The sequence below is a fragment of the Mycteria americana genome, chromosome 10 (assembly GCF_035582795.1).
Source record: "Mycteria americana isolate JAX WOST 10 ecotype Jacksonville Zoo and Gardens chromosome 10, USCA_MyAme_1.0, whole genome shotgun sequence".
NCBI lineage: Eukaryota > Metazoa > Chordata > Aves > Ciconiiformes > Ciconiidae > Mycteria > Mycteria americana.
In genome coordinates, this window is record NC_134374.1 from 11,999,420 (window position 1) to 12,018,703 (window position 19,284).

General features: G+C 47.3%; 1 protein-coding gene across 1 annotated transcript in view; it reads left to right on the forward strand.

Annotated features, from left to right (window-relative positions):
- Positions 1-5,784: 5,784 nt before the first annotated feature.
- ZNF185 (zinc finger protein 185 with LIM domain) overlaps positions 5,785-19,284 on the forward strand; it is a 54,639-nt gene continuing 41,139 nt past the window's right edge. The window contains exon 1 of the mRNA XM_075513314.1: positions 5,785-5,898. The gene's annotated coding sequence lies outside the window, so the exon portion shown is untranslated. The remainder of the gene's footprint in view (positions 5,899-19,284) is intronic.

Consider the following 19,284-nt stretch of genomic DNA (forward strand, 5'->3'; position numbering starts at 1 on the left):
CAGTTTCCCAGAGCTGGGCATGGAAAGAAGCATTGCATCATGCTGAAGTTGGTTTGACTTGGTAGTCCCTATATAATTAGGTCAGTTCCCAGCATTTCTTCTGGCAGGCTGACTGGCTTCTGTTTTCCAAAACAGAAGTAAACAGGCATTGCTGCTGTGATGGAGCCTGACGTTGCTGTGCCTATACCCCTGGCCACAACAGAGGAGGAACCTTGCTTTATCCATAGCCTCTTCTATCCCTGATCAAGCCTCCTCCTCTCAACTCGTTTTCTCATCCTAATAAGCACCTGCATAAGTCCCATCTTGTGTTTTCTGGGCAAGGCAATGAGATCCTTATGTACTTTCCTGCCTGTGATTTATTTGTCATGCCACCTCTTCGCAACCTGTATCTTGTGTGTGTCAGCATGCAAGCAGGAGGCTACAAAGCAAAATTGCCATTATCAAAATTTCCTTCCAAATATCTAGGGTCAAATGCAGTTGCAATCTGTTCTTAGTAATGCTCCACAGGAGCTGCTAAAGACTTCAAAGACTTTCCTATAGCACTTGTCAAACTTCTTATCTCTCTCATGTTGCTTTCCTGGCTTTTTCTTGCTGCAGCTCCTAATTTTGCTGACCTGAGACTGTTTTTGGTTTGACAAGCAGTGGGAGAGATAAAGGAGTTATCTTCTGTTGCTTACCCTAGAGAAAGGAGAGGGAGGGAAAGAGAGAGGCATAAAAGTGCTTTTCTAGGTGGAGTTAAGGTAACCAAGAACCCCATTTCCCCTTTTACAGAGAGATTGCAAAGGGGACATATGGACAGGAGGAGTGTTACAGTGTAAGAAATACCTTTCAGTCTTGCCTATAGAGTGTGGGGGAAGCTCTTGTCCCGACACACCTTGGTGCCAAAAAGGAAAAAGGGCGGTTTGGTTGTAATTACTTGAAACGGGTAAGAGGAGCAATAGATGAAAAAGCAGGTCAGAAATTATCTTGCATGTCCAGTGAGCAAAAAGGCATGGAGGCAAATTTAAGTCAAGCCTGAGGTGGATATGTGGGAGGTTTCAGGTGGAGGATAACGTTTGCATCACGCAAGCACGTGGTTACCACTTTGGAAGCTCAGTACCTTCAGTGACTTATAAATACAGGGACCTACGATGCATTACAGTGCTCAAATGCAGCCTTTTGTGAAGCTGTGAAAGGAGGTACCTTTTGACTCAGTAGACCCTTGCGTATGTTATTCAAATCTGCTGATACTAGTGATCACCAAGCACTAGTATGAGTTCCCGCACCTTTTAGCACTGCAGAGCCAAACATGGCATGAGTGGGCTGGACTCTGCTCCTTGAGAGGATTGTTTACCGAGTTTCGCTAATGCTTGTGCAAGCCTTTGGAAAGTGCCAGGTCCACAGATGTAAGTGATGGTGCAACTTGTCCTTATTATGGGAGAAGGAAAGCAACTTGTTTGCCTCAGAGCCCAGAGGAAGCTTTCTGAGTTAGTGATGAGAAATAAATAGGCATCTCCCTACTTGCAACAGAGCACGTTTGAGGTGTTTCTGTTACGAGATTGCACATGTTGTTTTACTGTCTTAGCAATGCCATCAGGCTGGCATTTAGCCACAGCCTCCCTTTTGCCCTGTGCTTGCTGACAAGATCATTTTGCTTCAGCACTGAGAGCTCCTGACCTCCTGTGCAGGTGTGTCTTCGTGACCATGGGTGAGATTATTCTATTCTAGCACTAAGTAGTCAAGGATATACGATTCTGTTCTGCTACCTGCTATTAGGAAGGTGAGGTCTGGCATTTTGGCAGTGCTTTGTAATGACACCTCATGAAAAACCAGTTTGATTCCCTTGTAACAAATGGGTGTAGTGGTTTTACACCCTTCTACTCATCACAGCTGTGCTCAGTCTCTACTGAGGCTTTGGTTTTCTGTCACCTTGGCAAAGGCCCAAAGGATTGATGGGTTAGTTACCTTCCTTCCACCTTCAGTGCAAGGATGGGGGCCAGAGAGTTACACAGAAGAGAGTGTTATCAAAAAAACAGGAAATGTTCCAATGGAGTTCAGTGCTCTGGAGTGGTGTTGACTAATTTTTCATGACTAGAAAATTTTTAAGAATATATTGTAGTAACTGTTCAAATACAAGCTGGACTGGTCAGGGAGGCTGCATGCCTTAGGCAGGAGTCCGTTGCTGCCATAGGAATGACAAGAATTGCTATGCAACTTGGTACAACCACCTTCCCATAACGTTGGCTGCCTGGATTTTGAGAGCTGAGCAGGTTCCTACCTCGTAGACATCACTGTTTCTAAAGGTATGTGTACTGCACGTCTGGAGAGGAACATACTGTAGAGTTATGCAAACTGGTTTTAAACTGGCTGTTTCTGGAAGTGTGTGCCCATGGCAGAAGAGAGCTTAGTGCAGGCTGATTTACCCTAGGAAGAAGAGACTACAGTATAGGCATAACTGCAGTTCACAGCCAGCCAAACCTGCTAGCCTGTCCTTCTGCGTTGCCAGCTGTGAGCTTTCCTGGGCTTACCTCTGTATGGCTCATCTGCTGCAGTTTGGCTAAGGGATCCCCTCTGGGACAGCTTCTGGACTTCAAGAAATGGAGAGCTCATCTGTTGATGTTTCAGAGCACTGGCAGTGTTCTTCCCATTTGCTCTTCCAAAAAGAACCCAAAACCAGCCCACCCCCAAACAAAAAAAACTCTCATTGGAAAGTGTCTAGTTTGCAGCTCAGTCCTCGATTTTTCTGTTTTTATTTCTTGAATGCAAGTGCCCTTCATACTTGCCACGTTCTCTCCTGGATAGTTCTTTTACGCTATGGTCAAGTCACTTCTGTTTCTTTTTTTGAATTATTTTTTACATTTTTTTACCTAAATGTTCTGAGTCCTTTAAATCTTTTGCTGTTAGGCATTCTCTCCAGCCTGCAAGTGGTTTCTGTGGCTGCAGCTTCCTTGTGTGATGTAATTCTCGTGTCTCGCTGATCCCAAATTATCTGCTTTGCAGTGCACTGAGAATATAAGGGAGGCAGATAAACAGCAGTGAAACAAGCATCAACCAGTGCTAACTGTGAAACATCTTTATGAGAGGTGCTTGTGCTTTTCTCATAAAGAAGATTCAGGGAGAATCCAGTTCCTGGTAAAGTCAGGTACTCCAGGCTGAAATTTACCTAAAGCTTTTACACAAAAATAATGTTTTGTAACTGGAGATGGGGAAAAAAGGCTCTTCCGACTTGCTCCTCGCTCCTCCCCTGCTGCAGGAGCGCGTGTGTGTCCCTGGAGAAGGTTGTGTTGTTGAAACAGAGCAACAGGACGTTCCTCCTGCTTTGGGCTGGGCTGGCTTCTCTGGCACACCTGGATGGCAGCCTTAACTGCACCTTTGGCTTGTGGCCCAAGGAGGGAGTCCAGATCCGCAGCAGGGTGGGGGGGTTTCAAGCCAGACCCTCTTGGTTTTAACCTGGTACAGAGGAAAAAAAATGCCCCTCTTGGATTCTGCTGCTGGACTGATGAAGATAAGGGACTTTTTGTTGTTGACTTCAGTACGTGCAGGGTTTGCTCCAGAGGTATGCAGGTTAACTGTGCTGTTTCCAGATGAGGCTGGTCTTGCCAGTGAGACTGAGTTTGGTGGCTTTCTCCCAAAGCGTCATGAATTTGTCAGTATTTAACCTGTAGCTGCTAGCTTGGAAAAGCTGCTGCTTCTTGCAGTGGTTAAGAGTTACAGTTTTGCTAGCTTTGGACTGTAGTTGTTGCTATATATATTAGCAAAAAGACCCAGTTTCACTCCCCCTACACGCACATGTGCACACACACACTGCATATTGAATGGAGTCCTAACATAAATCTGGAGCCTTTATCCCTAAGCCTCTTCTAGAAGCTACAGAGATGATGCTCCTGATCTGATTGTCTCAGTTAAGTGCCTAAAGTGAAGTAAATTGACTTTCCCTACAGACTTACTGGACGGTCTTTTAGCCTTTGGTCTGGAGTGACCTGGTGGTGCTGCATTTCAGCAGCCCTGTGGCATGGTGCTCTACCAGATGTCACACAGGCCTCCCACTTGCTGGCAAAAAAACTTCTGCCTCTGGCCACTGCTGTGATTTTGAAATGTCATGTCATTAAAAACTGAATATGCTCCTGTAATTATGAGGAAGAAAAACACCCATCAGGGTTTCTGTGCCTGCTGGTGTGAGTGACATCCAGCTATACTTTGGAAAGAGTGGTTTATCTAAGGGCTTAATTGGGATAAAACCACAAAGACTTGTTTGGGACTGATTGTGCCTAACTGTTCAAGCTGCTGAGCACCATAGATGTACTTGCTGAGCTTTGTTTGCAGTATGGGAGTACTGTGAACTGTGGTGACACGACAGCCCCAGAAATCTTCAGTTCAAGGTAAAGCTGTCTGCATGGTTGGCCATGGTTATTTTCAACTGAACAAAGAGTATGAAAAGCCTTTTCTACAGGGGAAAAAAAGAAAAAAAGGGGGAAAAAAAAAAAAGTGTGTTCCCATCCTACTCTCCTTATGGGGAAATAAAAGGCAAAGCTGTGGTTTACATTAGTATATTTGTATGCTAACATGTATGTACGTATATACTACATTTCCCGTGGTATCTAATGTCGCTGACCCTCTGGTGTTGTCCTAGTCCATGTGAGAAAGATAGAAGGTCCCTTTCCATGTTCTGCCAGTCCCAGAAGACAACTGTTTTTGAGACTTCCTTCTTTCCAGACTTTTTAAAGTGCTTTCTCTCTTTCTTGCTGTTAATTGGGAAAACCACGCCCTGAGAGGTCCATGACATTCATGCTGTCCTTGGAGCATCCACTTCTCCGCTCCTCTTTAGCAACAGCCATCATGACTAGAAGAGTTTCCCTGCTTTACTCTTTCTGCCAAAAGCGATGTTTGGCAGCCACGTGCTAAATGGTGACGAGGGTGCAGTGTTTTAGAGACATGATGTTGCCCTTGGTGATCCTCCTGAGCAGACCTTGAGTCTCTGAAATGCATGAGCTTGATTCTCCTTGCAGTTACATTACTGCAAATGAAAGCAACTCCCCTGAAGTGAAGGGCTACGCTGCTTCAAAACAGATAGGAGAGACAACTGGAGGTGCTGGATAGGTCTCGGGTTTAATTGCAATGGTGAGCTGGTGCCTTTCATACAAGGTACTAACTGAAGCGCAGGCATTGCCGCAGTGGAGCAATGCACTTGCAGGAGGCATGGGTACCTCAGCACTGGAAGGACCGTGGACATAAGGGGAAGGAGAGGCTCTGTGTTGCTGCCCCTCCCCAGGACTGCAGTTCACAAGTGAATCATGGCTTCTTAAATAAAATGAAACTGTACCCCATTTAAATGGGAAATTAGCTGAAAGGGGGAGTAGATATAGCAGAATAAAGTCCCTTTTATTCCGATGTAGGCTGTCCATGTGCGGCAGTTGTAGCAGTATCGTAGTTCTCCCTTGGCTTTCCCAGACAAGCCTTAAATACATTCTCTGCTGTTCTACCTTGCCACCACACCCTGGACTTTAAGACCTGTCTTTGGAAGTTTTGTACATATTCTTGGACCTGTATTTTCAAGCTAATAACAAAATGTTACTTAATACTGCACCTATCTCCTCTTGCTTTACTCCCAAGAAGCTGCATGTGGCCAGTGTGATGTACAGCAGTGAGTAAGCAAACGCTCTCCTTCACTCAACAAGTGCTGCTGTGCAACAGCCTTACATCTCACAGCTGTGTTAGCCAGCAGCTGAAATTACGTAGGTAGTGATTTCACCAGAAAACCACAGCTACATTAAGTGAAATGAAATGTCTCCTTTTGTCCCTTGTCTCAGGAGCATTGCCACAGGATTAGCACAGCGTGGAGAACCCTGTGTGGGACTGATACAGATTTCAAATTGGAGTAGCAAGGGAGCTGACTCCTGAAATGGAGGAAGGCTGTGTAAGGTCAGTGCTGAATCAATGGGGCTTTGGGTGGCTTCAGGAGGTTGAACACGGAGGCTGAAGATTGAGGAGACTTTATAGAGAGTTGAGTTGACAGGGCTTGAATGGTAGTTCATGTTGTGGAGGAGAAGTGTCTTGCCTGGCATTTCTCTGTATCTCACTAGGCTACATGCGGTGCAGCGTGTCTTCCACTGACAACTTGTGCGTCCAAGTTGTTGTGATGGAGCTGCCAGCTCGGAAATACATTCTCTGCTGTTCTACCTTGCCACCACACCCCTGACTTTAAGACCTGTCTTTGGAAGTTTTGTACGTATGCTTGGACCTGTATTTATTTTCAAGCTAATAACAAAATATTACTTAATACTGCACCTATCTCCTCTTAGTTAATTAGCAGTTCTTTGCTGTGTTCCTTTCTTCTAAGGAAGAGCGCGATGCTGATAGACAACTAATGTTTTAGCCTGCATATGTGCCAGTTCAGCAAAATAGTTGTCTGCATCTAGTAAAACAACACTCAGCTTCTGTGTGTATTGTTTTAGGATCTCCTTATCCATTTCTTTTGGTGTTTAATATTAAGGTGCTTGTAATAGGTGCTTTTTTTTTTTTTTTTTTTTTTTTTTTTAGCACTCATTGTGGAACAGTGTGTTCACACTGGGGAAAAAAGCATAGTCCTTAGATCCTGGGGTGTCCCTTCTGCTTGCTTGGCAGAGGACCTATTGTACCTGAAAGGCTGGCCAGGCTATTAGTCACTATTATTTCAGGAAAGAACCTGAACGAACCTTCAGCAAACAATGGGATGACTCAGGGGTTACTCAAAATAAAGCTGCACTGTCAGCTGGAACCCTGAAGCAGAGGATGCTTTACTGAGGTGTAGGGTCTGGGCTGCATTTTAAACAGCCCACTTTAAACGTTTTAAATTTTCCTGAGTTGAACACCCCTCTGTGCCCGCTCCGAGCTCAGGGTGTGGCTTTGTGAATATTACATCTTCTCGCCCGTGCTTATCTCAGCTGGGATCACCAGCAGCCTCTGGGGAAGAAAGCTCAGCTGAGCCTGTGCCACTGCTGCTGGTGTTGCAGCGTGAGTAGATCAGAGAGAAAGATCTGTGATTGGCGTAACAACGTTGACATCAGGGCTTTTCAGACGTTATCTTCGTTGTGCTGCTGGGAGCCAGGGATGAGTTATGTTATAGCACATCCCAGCCCAGCCCACTGGTGGTTTGCCTACCATCCTACAGCAGATCAGTCACAGAGCTGCGAGGAGAGCACAGGAGCGCTTCTCTCCACCAGTTCATCTACTACAGACTTGGCATTACTTCTGATCGGTTCATAGGGGCAGGGGAAAGTCTGTGCTGGTGGGGACAGGTCCTGACAGATGCTTGGTTGGGGCTTCATTGCTGCCTTCTTACCAACCTGTGGCAGTCCTGGGCTGAAGCCCTGGCTTCTCAGAAGTTCTCTAAACTCATGTCCCCAACCACCGGTCTTTAGGAACTGGCAAAAAGCATTCCAAGGGTCTTGCTGTGTCCAGTCAGAGACTCACCAAAGCTGGGCCTCGGGGATCTTGTGGTGACCACAGCAATTAGAAGGGGAAATAAACTGAGGAAGAGAAGAATACCTGGCAATTTTCTCTGCAGTGAATAGTGATAATCACACCTGTGTACCTCATTTAACTAGTTAGAACTAGACAATCACTGTTGAGTGCTAATTACAGTCCCTGATGCTACCTGGGTACCACTGCTGTAAGCGGCTCTGAGGCTCAAGGGCTTGCCGGTACCTGAATAGCAGTGGGGTGCCTGCTCCCCCTTCCTGTGGGGCAAGCCTGTCTGGCAGTGCTTGGCTTGAGAAGAAATGCTGTGGGGTGAGAGGTGGGGGGCTGCTCTCTGCTGTCCCGTTGCAGCGCAGGGCTGGGGAACATGGCATTTGCTGGAGAATGCAAGGAATGTAGAGGAGAGCTTACAGGGAGGGGAGACCATGTCGTCTGAATGGAGAAACCTGTTTGATTCCCCTGAAGGGCAAAACACACCCAAGTCTCCTCCTCAAAACAAGGCTTGGCTTCCAGGAGCCAGCCCTCTCGGTCCGCCCGGCAGGTAAGCTCTCAGCTTCGCCCACAGCCGCCTTTGCTGCCAGGGAGGATCGGAGATACCTGCTGCGAGTCCTTGGGGGGCAAAAGTGCTGGGAGATTGGTTGCAGGCTGCTCCGCATCGGTCTTTTGCGGGGAAGCCACAGCTTGAGGAGCCTCGGCAGGTAGGGCTGGGCCGGGAGGCTGGTCCTCTGGCCCTTGCAGAGGGCAGCTGGGGTGCTGCTTCTCTCTGTGCTTCACCTGTTCTCTCTGCCTGGGGAGGAGGAGGAAGAGGAGGGCTGTCCTTTCCTAACCTGCTGATGCAGGGATCTGGCGGGGATGAGGGAGACTTGGACTGATACCTTAAATTCTCCTCCTGCATGGGGAAATGAAGCTCTTTTCTGTAGTGTGTTGGACCAAAGTGCGGATCTAAAATGGTACTTGAGTACTACAGGGATGGTGTTAGTACCGGTACGCAAATGAGGCAGAAGAGGGGAGGTTTGGGTATGGGTCTTTGTTGCTTGCCCTTGTCTGATCACTGAGTTCCCTCCCTGCCCATCACCTCACATCTTTCTAAAATCTGTCCCCCTCTTAATTTACTAGGTAGAGCAGGGGGCATGGCAGTAAGCTACCTGGGGAAAAGTCTGTGTGTGGGCAGGAGAGAGCAGAGTTTGGACAACACGGGTAAAATTTGAGCCTGTGACCCTTGACAACCTCTTGAGAGGCTTGGGGTAAGCTGCACCACTTTCTGCCTCTCCAGCCCCACCTCCCCAGGACCCGTGTGGGACAGAGAGGGGTGCAGAGAGAGATTTTTCTCTCTCTCCTGCTCTGCCTTGTTTTGTTTCTCTCTGAGTTAGTATGAAATCAGCACTCTGGAAAGGAAGGGATGGGAGTGGTAAAGCTGGTACAGAGGAGGCGAGCACCTCCCTCAGTGCTTGCTTCATCCTACCTCTGAGCTTGGTGAATGTCTTCTCCATTTCCCGGTCCCCACCCCTCTGCTCTGCCCTTGGCTGCTCCAGGACAAACCCCTAACAGGAGGACGAGCTGGATTCAGCTGGACAGATTGCTCCACTGCAAGCTGGGGAGCAGAGATGTCCTCCCTCATCAGATTGATCAGGATGTTGTACTTAGGCTAGTTTAGTTTATTCATCCAGCCAAAGAAAAAGCATTACTTTTGTTCCCAAAAACTTACCGTGTTTTCATTGGAAGTCCCAATTTCCACAAATGACAGATTTTAGTTTTCTTTTACAAAAACGTTGTTTTTTCTTGGCAAAACTTTGTACTGTCTCTACGATGTCGTGAAGCTTCAATGATATTTTCTGTCCTGCTCTGTTTGTGGGTCTGTGATACAAATGCAAAGCTCTGCTTTTGAAAGCAAAATGTACTTTTCCTTCCTTCTTGCTTTCATCTTTAGACATCAAGGCTTAAGGTCAATGGCATGTGGGTGCGGTAAACATCCTTTACATCCTTCTTCCTTTTCAAATACAGAAATTAGTTGAGCAATTAGGGATTAAAGCCTTGTAATTAGAGTAATGAAACTGTATACCCAGTATAGTGAAAAATTATCTAGTAATTTTTGGCAGTAACAGCAGCGAGTTTTTGTGTTTGGGGGTGGTCATGCTGTGTAGGTTTGTACAGCTCCTAGCACAACAGGGCCCCAAGATAATCTCTTGGGATAGGCAGGTTTGCATGCTGCTTTAATTAAGTTTATGCCACACTTTCCTGACTTCAATAGCTCACGTCTTTGCCAACTTCATCTGGTCAGAGTGAAATTTTTTTTTTGTGGGGTATGTGGTTGCAAGTGAATTAAAAGAAATTATAACTGCATTTGCAGCTTTACTGCTGTTGTCTCGGACACGGCTGAAACGTGTCTGCGTTGCTCATGTGAATGAGTTCTGTGCACGCTTCCCCATGGCAATTGCAGGTTTTCATCTCTCTTTTCCCCATACTCGGGGAAGAAGAGGCGTTCGCTGTCCCCAGGTAGCGGTGACCAAGATCCTGAGGAACTGTGGTGCCAGGCTGAGGCTCTTCGCAGAGATCCTGCACAGCCAGCCAGGCTCTGCTGCAGCTGCAAATGCTTGATGCTTCTGTGGTTCGTATTCAGGGTCGTGTTGGCCACCCTGAAAAAAGTAGGCACACAGTTTGATGACCATGATGCAGTTTAAATTATTTGACTAGCATCATGGAAGAACTGTGGCAGAGGCATAAAATGTCACCTGCAGTGGAGTAACCATCCGTCCTCTCCAGCTGCCACCTGATTCCTCAGACACCTCTAGCAGTGGTTCCTGTGGAAAAGAGCCTCCTCTTGTAGCCTGGCTTCTCCTTAGAGCCTCTCTGCATGCGCTGAACAACGTAGCGACGAGCTATTGTATTGCATGAGCCTAGAAGGGTTGATTTAAGGTTGCCTGGACTGCTTCAACTACGGCATTCCTTATCATTCACAAGCTTGACTTTAGAAAACTCCTAGTGCTTCTTAAATATCACCAAGTGTGTATGTAACAGTGTCAGTGTTAAATAGTCACTGCATGGAAAAGGGGGAAGGCAAGAGTAAAAAGCTGGTCCTTCAGAGAAGCTAAGCATTGTCTAAAATGTGCGGACGCATCACCCTGCCTGTATGGATGACCATTCAGCTGGAGTTTAGCATTATAAACCCTTCCGCTGTTCAGAGGTGGTTATGCATGAGTTTATCTCCATTTGGAAGCCCACAGCCATCCAGTTGCTCCTCATACTGAGCCAATATCAGGATACTGCATGTTATTTGCCATTGAGGCTCAGTCCAAGCCCTGGAGTGTGCCTCAGGCTGTGGGTCTGGACTCTCAGAGACTGACTGACAACCTCCCACTTCAAACACATTCAGCCACCTGTGTGCACGAGGTGGGATGAGATCCTAAATTGCATGTTGTGAGTTCACAGTGTGAAGCCTGAAGTGTAATTCCTGTTGCCACTCATTTCCCCAAGTGCAGACAGTGGGACGGAAGTGTCCATCCTTCCCAGGTGTGGGATGTCACTCAAATCAGAGTTCAAAGGTGAAATAAATCTAGTTTTAAGAATGCTGGTTCAAAAATGTCACAGCCACTGGGTACAAAGTGCTAATCCAGCATAAACTTCCTTTACTGGTTCAAACTTGCTGAAATTAATTTAAAGGGTTAACTTTGTTCTGGCAGGGTTTATGCTAGATCAGGTACAGTCTATCCACGCTGCTCTCACTTCACAGCAGATCAGGTAACAGCTGACATAAAAGCATAACATTGGCACAAAGTTTGCATTGTGTGCTCTGGCTAATGCAAGAGAAATGCAAGTATGTGCCCACGCCTAATCCAGATCACTGGAGGGCAGTCTGACAGTGCACAGATCTGGATTAGCAATCCCGCAACCTGAATACTGCCTTTCTGGGGCAGGGTGTCTCGTGGCTGCGCATAACCTACGTGGAGAAGCTTTCTCTCCCTGGCTTTCTTTCCTCTGGGTTTGTAAAAGTTGGGCTTGATCTGCGGAGTGTTAAACTAAAGTCCCACCTTTTACCATATGGACTGGAGAGTAGGGACTTGGACCCTGATTTACGTCTAGATGACAAAATTCGCAGCAGAGTTTAGGAGGTTCAAATGAAGAAGGTCCCAACCTTTTGAAAGCTTTAAATACATTTTAATTTGAGGACTGTGAAGGTCAGAATAGGCATCAATTATTGTTAAACCAGGATATTCTTCCTCATGACTGACCTCAGTCCTGTTTGCGGCTGAGGGCCAGCATTCAGGTCGCTGGCCAAGTCCTCCATTAGTACACAAGTTCCTAGCTGGTGAAATGAGTTTTGTGCTTCTACCCAGGAACAGGAGGAGCATGTGAGAGCTCCTTGGAAAGCAGCGCGACAGCATGGGTGGTCTCTGCTAGCAGGCAGCAGAGCCCAGAGCTGCTGGCTGCAGGTCCTGGATCACTGTAGGCGCAATAGGATTGCTTTGCAGTTGGTCACATAAGTGATGCCGCATGGGCTTTGGGCTGAAGGAAAGTAACACTGGTTTAGGACACAGTTTGTCGTCTATTAATGACCTTTCTGTTGAGGCACCGAGAGTTTAACTCCCTGTTGCATGGACTAGGGAAGGCAGCAGTGCATGGGTCGGCTGGGGGGTACCTGTCCAGAAAGGGTCTGACTGATACAGCATTTCCTGGCACAGAGCATCTCACCATGCAGCTCTTGCAGGAACCAGCACAGTAAAGTGAGCCTGGTGCCCTCGACATCAAAGGGAGATCCTGTCCTGAGACCGAGGAGCGAGGCACTGGGAACAGGAGTGCTGTAACATGAACTCGGTGGCTGGCCTGGGCTGTGCGGACAGTTCAGGAGTCTAAAGGGACCCTGTGGTGCTCCCCAGGAAAGCTGTATTTACAGGATCAAAGCAGCTCTGCTTCCTTTCCCAGGGCATTCATTTAGTCCTCAGAACTAGGTCCAACGTCGGATCCAGCTCATCACCAAGATGAACAGAGGGCAAGGTGGCTATTAGGCGCAAAGGGGCTATTACTGCAAGTGCCCTACAAAAGCCTGACAACAGCAGGCTAAAAAATTGTTATTAACATTTTAAAGTTGCAGTTGAGCCATCAAAAAGGAGGATGGCTGGCAGGTTTTTCTTCTGTGCGTTTGCAGGTAATAGGAGCTGCAGTCAGCTTTTAAAGACTAGTAAGTGTTTCATCTCCTGGGGTATAATTACATCTTTTTAAGTGGCTTACATGGAAAGCAGAATCATTCCCAATTAAGTGATGGGCTGCTGATTTCAGGCACTTGGAGAATTTATTAGCAAAGAGTGCTGGGCTGGCTGTACGTCAGCTCCTTCGCAGAGGACTGCATGAGTGGGCAAGGATATATCCCCCTCTCCTTCTGCCAGCTGCCCAGGGCCAGCTGCAGCCTCTGTGGCCTTGGGGAGAGTGGTGGCCATGGGGACAGACCAGAGCACAGCTGTAGTTACTCCCTTGTTCAGCCCATGGGCTGTGATCCGTAGGGATCGATCCCTGCTAAGGGTACGAGAGGAGTTTATGGTGCCTGAGCCATCTCGTGGCTCCTCTGCTTGGTACCACTGATGACAGTGCCCACTGTTGTGGTCGTGTGTGTATATCGCCTACCCCCGGGCAACCAAACTGAGCTCTTCGGCTTGTTTCAGGTAGCACAGCCACCTTCTCACCTGGGAGGGTGTGGGTTTTCACCAGGAGCTGCTCTCTGAAGTGCTGCTGAGAGACAGAGACTCTCTATCCCATTAGCAGCAGTGGCATACTTTGAAGCCACTTTAAAAACTCAAAGAGCATTGAAATACCCGAGACAGGGCAGGGACCACTGCAGCACCCGGGAGCGTGCAGAGGGAGAGCTGAGCTGGCTGGCTGCCCGCAGACGGACGCGCCCTGAAGATTGAAATCTAAACAAGGTTTCAGCTCCCCTTTCCTTATTAAATAGCTTGTAATTGCTTTCATTCACGTGATGAGGATCTTCAGAGTTAATGTCTTCAGTGGGAGGCAGTGTATTGGCAGGCACTGTGCCCTTCCTGCCTGCAGTCAGCAGATTGACTCCAAAGTGAAGGCTCTCTGGCTCTGCAGCAAAGCTGCTTGTGCACCCCAGGGGTTCCCAGAGGTGGACATAACCTGCATGTGATTTTAAGGACCATGCTTGGTCAAGGGTCTTGGTGGTGCTCCGTGCCTTTGAAAATCAGGGCTTTTGTGTAAGTAGTTAGCATGGATTTAGCTAGCAGCTCCATTTGAAGCATACAGTCTCAGGACACGGTCTAATAGGATTTCGGTCCTGCGCAGACAGAACATTTATTTCTTGTGCTGGGGTGCTCGTGTTGGATGCTTTGTCAGCAGAAATGTAGCCATCGTAACACCCATTTTTATGGGTCTCCTCTTGCCTGGGTTATCCCAGTGTAACATCCCAGAGGTTGCTGTTTGAAAGCTGAGCACTAATTGCAACCAGCCAGCATAAAGGTTGAGGGACTTGCAGTGAGAGTGTTTTGACCATAATGTACTAGAAGCATGAGGCTGAGCTGGACTGTAAATCACAGATGATTTCAAATATCAGAAAGCGTATCTAGCCTATAGCTGTCACGTATTCCTATTGGGCCATTCATATTGGGCCAGGGATGGCCAGCCAGTTTCCTATATCTTGATGCTGCTTACAGGGAAGGGCTGGAGAGAGAAGCAGGAGGGGGTGAGGGGGCCAGGCTGGGAGATCCCTCTGACTTGTGAAGTGCTCTGCAGAATTAAGGCAATTGTAAACTGTCATAATTGGGCCAAGTTCATCCCTGCTACTCCCTGAAATCAGCCCTGCACAGCTGATGGAGAAGGAAACCTGGCTTATCAACAGAGGTTCTCCTGGTAATATCACTCAGATGATCAACCTCACCTTGTCTAGCATACCCGGCACGTAGCTCCACCTGTGCTACATACCTGAGACCTGCTATCGCAGGGAGGGGAGAGGCAATCTGGGTTTAATTGCCTGGAAGCTGGTCAGATCCTGACTCATAAAGGGCTCATGAGAACTTGGGGAGAGGAGATGAATTTAAAAATTGCTCTGTCCAGTGGCCAGCATGTCACTTCTCCCCCATGTAGGACCAAGGCATTGGTGGCAGTTTCAGTTGACCCTGTTTCTCTGCTGTTATTATCCATGCTGGAAACGTCCCGTCAGAGACTCAGAGCCTCAGTAAGGTGCCAGCCTATCTGAATCTTGGCTGTGGGCAGATCCAGCAAGAGGGAAGGACAGGTCTGGGAAACAAGGAGATAACAGATGAAAGAGATGACAGTGGTATCAGGGCTAAGCAGCACACCAGGGATGAACATGGAGTGGAGAAGCCTGCAGCAAGCCAAGAGGGCAAGGTGGAAGGTTTGGAAGAGCAGAATTGTCTATGCTGTTGTGGCAGGATCCCATTTTGGAGTGGTACGCTGAGATAAAGGGTTGAATGGTCCATGCTTGCCCCTCTGCTCACCTGGCATCCAGCGCTGGGTGTGAAGTGGGTACAGAAGATCCAAGTTTCAACAGACTGTCCCAACTCTACTCCCAGGGTAGGATTTCACCACAGGCACTAATGAGGGCACAAGCAGGGCCACCACTGGGTATTCCTGCAAAACACTCCCATGATGTGCTGCTCCCAGCCAGCAGCTGGGAGGAGAACAACACTCCTGTAGCAAGGATCAAGCTTCAGCTCTTGCCTAAGAGCAGAGGGTGGCAGGGCAACACATCCATCGGAGGAGGAGAGCGGAAGCCAGCAGCATTGAAGCAGGTATGTCCTTAGGAGCACGTGAAGATGTACCCTGAATTGAAAGCTTGGGCTGTGGGTAGAGCATTTGGTGAATTTTAATAGGGGAAGGATCTTCTCAGGGGCTTTTGGGTTGGGTTTTTTTGGCTAGGATCATGGTAAAGGAGACATTGGGAGTACTTTGGGGAGGCTGTAGCTAGCAGCTGCTTTGCCTTGTGAACTTGGACTGGCAGCGATGAACCCGATAACGGCTCTGTGGTTAGACTTGCAGAATTAGCAACACTGAACCCTTTCAAAAATACATGCGAGTTTCACTAAGTTTTTATTCCCAAGAAAAAAGAAGTTAAAACCTGAAACAAAAGGCTAACTTCAGCCTTTTGTAAAAATGAAACATTTTCATTTTATGTTTTGAAACAATGTGGGGTTTTTCCTCAATTTTCATTTAATTTTGTTTAAAACATATATAGCAGCATAACGTGCAACTAAATCCTTTGGCCGATTTGTCATGATCTTGTCTGAATTTTTCTGTTTGCTGAAAGCTGTGTTCTCACATCAAGCCAGAACAACCTTTTTCTATGCTGGAAACGATCAGCAAATAAAAATTCCTCCATCTTTTGCCTGTTCCTTAATGATGCCTGAGAAATGACTAAGCCCATAACCCACTAATTTCCCACTCCTCTTAACATTGCACTGCTACACTGAAAAAGCAGATTACGGAGAGGGGAGATAAATGCCCCCTCCCTGCATGCCAGCAGCAGGGCATGATTCAAGACCTCTAAAGGATGCCTTTGTGCAGGACACGAACACCCGCTCTGGGAGCTGAGACAGGCGATGCCACCGGCTCTGCTTGCTGACGCCGGCCACGTCAGCGCCTCTCAACAAAGAGGCAGGTGTGTTCTCTGGGCTGCGTGCGGCACCGAGTAGCGTCTTGGGCTGCTTCTTTTATTCTCTTTATTAAATAGACTCAGAGGCACCTGGGGACTTGGTTTTCCTTTCCTCAAGTTATGGCAGTGAGGAGTTAACCCCTCTCATAACAGTGGTGCTGCCTCTATATAACAGGCTCCTAGTCACTTATTATACAGCTCAGGGCTCTTCCCTTCATTAGAGAGCAAACCTGTGGGGTTTTTTTTCTCTCCAGCTTTTTCCAGTCTGCAGACTGCATTTCCTATGGATACACCTTCACTGCTTGGGGACTAAACATCCTGGCTGTAGCCTTTCCAGACTTACTTTCAGTAAGGGCTTGTTTCTATAAGCTGTCCCCAGGACCCGGGGGTTTTAAGGATCAGAAGATGAAAACTGTAGGCATTTATCCTGGGAAACAGAATCACTTTGATTCTGTTACTTCCCATTAAACCTCGTTACGCAGACAGGCTTTTGTGAAGCTGTTTCTTCAGAAATTCAGTAGCTGGTTTGATTCAGCCCATGAGGGCTCTTCTGCAGTTTGGTGCGTTTGCTCACCAGGTTTGGGGTTTGTTTCTCATGGCCGCAGGTGTTAATGACCCCCGTGTCCAGCATCACTGGGGTTGGGGCTTACTGTGACAGCTCTTAGAGGTTCCCCTGACTGTTCCCAGCTAAGGAGTTTCTCACAGAGCCCTGTGCTTCTGCAAGTAAAGTACTTACATCTTCATCTTGTTTTAAGGTAAAAAGTGTGGTGGAATTGGCACATATTTACCAGTCTATTTTTTTCTCCAAAAATAAATATTTTTGGAGAAAAAAAACAACAAAACCAAACCACTCTCCAAATATTGTTCTTAATGCTTGCTGGAAGAACACAAGTCCCAGTGTTGTGTACCATTTGAAACATCCATCCAGAGCTGCGCGTGCAGAAATACCAACGTGCAGTGACTCTACTGAGTCCAAAGAAAAAGGAACTATGTAGAATAGGAAAAGTATAATGTATTTATGCCTAACTACAGATTAAGCCCCAGAAAGGATTCAGCTTATATATTCTTGGTCTAAGTGTCTGTGCGCTGCATGTGCTGCAGTGTTTGTAACCCACAGACATTACTGTGAACTGTTTTGAAGGTAGGTGGTATTTGGTATTTGTGGCTGGAAAGCTGCCTGGCAGAGAAGGACCTGGGGGTGTTGGTTGACAGCCGGCTGAATATGAGCCAGCAGTGTGCCCAGGTGGCCAAGAAAGCCAATGGCATCCTGGCTTGTATCAAAAATAGTGTGGCCAGCAGGACTAGGGCAGTGATCGTCCCCTGTACTCGGCACTGGTGAGGCCGCACCTCGAATGCTGTGTTCAGTGTTGGGCCCCTCACTCCCAGAGAGACATTGAGGGGCTGGAGCGTGTCCAGAGAAGGGCAACGGAGCTGGGGAAGGGTCTGGAGCACAAGGCTGATGGAGAGCGGCTGAGGAACTGGGGTTGTTCAGCCTGGAGAAAAGGAGGCTGAGGGGAGACCTCATCGCTCTCTACAACTGCCTGAAAGGAGGGTGTAGAGAGGTGGGGTCGGTCTCTTCTCCCAGGTAACAAGTGATGGGATGAGAGGAAATGGCCTCAAGTTGCGCCAGGGGAGGTTTAGACTGGATATTGGGAAATTTTACTTCACTGGAAGGGTTATCAAGCATTGGAACAGGCTGCCCAGGGAAGTGGTTGAGTCGCCTTCCCTGGAGGTATTTAAAAGCCGTTTGGATGAGGTGCTTAGGGACATGGTGTAGTGGTGGGCTTGGTAGTGTTAGGTTAATGGTTGGACTTGATGATCTTAAAGGTCTTTTCCAACCTATATGATTCTGTGATTCTGTGAATTTGCACCCTGTTGTGCTCTGCATGGACAGTACACATGGCTCTGTGAGTCACAGACTTTTTAAAATAGATGAAATCTAGATTATTTTAGCTCAGGAAAAGTCTATAAGAAGGTGCAGGAGGAACTGAAATCTGTCTCATGCTCCCTAGAAATTTTCCCTAGACTTTGTGTTCGACAGGTAGGTCATGGATGGATGTACCTGGGTCTTTTATTGTCTGTAGCGATGCCCAGCTGTCCCTGCTGAGGAAGGAGTCACTCTGACAGGCAGGTTTAGGCACCAGGGGCAATCTGGGGGTTTTTTATTGCTTGTTTGATGTCTCTCTAGCAGGTCATGCTCACAAGTTCACGTCGGTCTCATCTCTCTCACTGCCCAGGTAAAAGACCTACTGCGGTACACTACAGCTTCCTGTAAGCCCAAGTGCCAGAGCTCTGTCCACATGGAAATCAGTATATAACTGGGAAGAAACATAGTGCCTGCACTGGCTTTGTTTCAGTAAGGAGTCAGGGCATGGCAGAAGCACGGACCTGAACAGGGTACCTGGGAAATCCCATGGTACAGGTGCAGCCTCAATCTACTCAGCAGCAAAGGAAATAAATGGACATCTGGCTGCAGCCAGATGTAACTCCTTACTTTCTGTGACTGTTTTCAGAGGGGGATCACCTCTCAGAGCTGGTGTTTTGCAAGCCAATCTCATATTTATTTCAGGATCCCAGGGCACTTTGCAAACATTAAGCCCGAGGCAGCTCTGTAAGGTTGTCCAGGGAAAGTGTGTTAAGGGAATCATCCTTCAAAGTGCAGCCATTTCAGAGTAAACTGGGTAACGCTTAACGGTGCAACAGAGCCTGCAATAACTGGTTAGATCAGGAAGTGAAGAAGGATTATTGCTCGTTTACATAACGATGGCACCCAAGGGTGCCAATTAGGATCAAGGGCCTATTGCACTGGTGGTGTGCAGACACTTAATAGGAGGCAGCTGGCTCCAAAGGGCCCCCATTGGACTTTTGAAGGAAAATCTTCTGCATAAATAGGGAGGGAATAGGGATTTTTATTTAAATGGATTTTTTTTGTCTCAAATTTTATATTTGTTGCGAAAGTTTGGGAGGAAAAATACATTCCTGAACATCTCTGTTTGGTATCTAAAACAGAGTGACTTGGTGACTTACTGTATGTCCTTTTATAATAGAGATGTTCCTAGTCACACAGCAGAAGCATTTTGTATTAGGTAATGAATAAACAGAGGACAAAAAGGTGTGTCCAGCCTGGCAGAGCTTATTTTCTAACTATAAGGCAAGAGGGAAGGGATGGATCTAGTTTGAGGCAGAAGAGGTTTTGGTCTACATGAGAGGTGGACATATCCACATTTTGTAAGCAT